This window comes from Stegodyphus dumicola, chromosome 9, assembly GCF_044657685.1.
Source record: "Stegodyphus dumicola isolate Sdum_Otavi_A_Nest chromosome 9, ASM4465768v1".
Taxonomy (NCBI): domain Eukaryota; kingdom Metazoa; phylum Arthropoda; class Arachnida; order Araneae; family Eresidae; genus Stegodyphus; species Stegodyphus dumicola.
Genome location: NC_140776.1, coordinates 129,261,140 through 129,263,196, shown reverse-complemented (window position 1 = coordinate 129,263,196; position 2,057 = coordinate 129,261,140).

The following is a 2,057-nucleotide window of genomic DNA, read 5'->3' as shown; positions in this document are numbered from 1 at the left end:
AGACATCTTGTAATTGTACTCTTTTCCTAACCAGAAAAATCGAGAAAATACCAGAATGTTCTCGTGCATGATTAAAAAGCTTATAAAAGCCGGATCAAAGCATCTCAGTTCAGTTGTTTACTTAGTGTTGTTATTGATTGTAGCAAATTCGCGGTGAGATTGGGTTAGCTTTCTCAGTGTTTTGAATTGAGTTCTATTCAACGTTTTGATATTTTAAAATATAACTACTGTGAGATATTGCGATATTGTACGAATATCTCTGAGGAAATTAAGCATTTTATTTTATTTTTTGTGATAAGAATAAATTTTATTCACTTTTCATCGGACTTGTGCATTCAATTTATTACGAACACGTACGCACGCAACACCTTTTGGTGTCAGCATGCAACGCTTTTTTGGTGGGGTATTGAATGTCAATTACAGGAGCGATGGAAGTCCAATTCAGGCAATTCTTGACTGCATTTGCTGCATTCCAAGAAAAGAAACTGGCCGTCAACTCTGTTAAAGAGGTGATGTAAGCCGTTCAAGGAAAGGTGGAAGCGGGTCGAGAATCCGTTAAGGAAGAGATAAAAGCCGTTAAGCATGTCAAGAAGAAAAGAAAAAGGAAATTACTTGCATAATAGAAAACAAAATTGAGGCTATGAAAGACCGAATAGAGTTGGAATAGAGTTGAAAATAAAGTTGGACAAATTGAAGAAAGAGTTTCTTAGGTAAAAGAACAAATAGAAGAAAGAGTTTTTTTTTCCTTGAGTTTCTGATTGAGAAACGAAGTACGCTGCCGTTGAAAGAACTTAGTCCAGAAGGCCGCGAGAAAAATAATCGTGAAAAATTGACCGGAGTGGAATGAGTCAGCATTGCAGTTGAGAAACGAATTGTTGGCTTGCTCGAAGATGTTACGCAGCATCATTAATTTTGCAACACTGCTGGGTGTAGTCTTGAGCTGGTTGTAGCTTGCAGAAAATACCTTAACAAAGTTAGTAATGCATTTCACACTGAGTACTTCTTGAATTTGCTTGAACGCAATCATTAGTTCGGTGAATAACTTAAAGTAATTGTATTGTCGGCTGGCACTGGGGCTGGGAAGTTAGCCTGATGTTCTTTCACGTTTTTATTAGGCGGGGTAACGCTGGGTTGAACTGTGGTGTTACAGTTTATGTTATTGACCAAGAGAGGGCTTTTTTTTTATTATTATTTTATGCTCGTTATATTGTTTTACCGCATTGCGGATTGTGATAAAAATGTAGTGGCAGCAAGAGTAAAATGATGAACGTTCTAATCTAAACATTTTCGTTGTAAATAGCTGTAAAATAAGGTTTCTGTGTGAAAAGCAAAATGGCAAAGAATTCCAAGCGTTTTGTAAAATCATCAAGAAAGGTAAGCAAAAGATCATTTATCAAATGTTAAATGTTAAAAATAAAAACAAGAAAAGGTACAATAATTTCAACACTATAATTTATTTCTTTGCTATAATTATAAACTGGGAAGGCTTATATTGCTCTATACACATGCGCTGTAACAAGAGCTGTGCATCTGGAACTAGTGTCTAGCCAAACAGCAAAAAATTTTCTTTTGTCCTTTAGAAGATTTATTTCAAGAAGAGGTATATGTCGAATGATATATTCAGACAATGCAAAAACCTTCAAAACAGCAGACAAGGATTTACAAAAACTATGGAATACCATCAAGGACACAGAAGCTCAAAATTATTTTAATAATAAAGGTATTGAGAGGAAATTCAATGTGGAAAGGGCGGCCTGGTGGAGCGGTTTCTGGGAAAGGCTTGTTAGATCCTTTAAGTCATGTTTGAAGAAAATAATTCCGAAGGCTTCACTTAAATTTGAAGAGCTGGAAACAATTTTAATTGAAATTGAGGCAATATTGAATTTATGTTTATAGTGAAGTCGGAGAACCAGAACCGCTGACACCAGCTCATTTTCTAGTTGGACGAAGACTGACATCTTTACCATCTGGCAAATTTCTTGAACCCGAGTCAACTAAAGAAAATTTAACAAGGCGATATAAATGCTGGCTAAGGTTATTAGAAGGTTTTTGGAAAA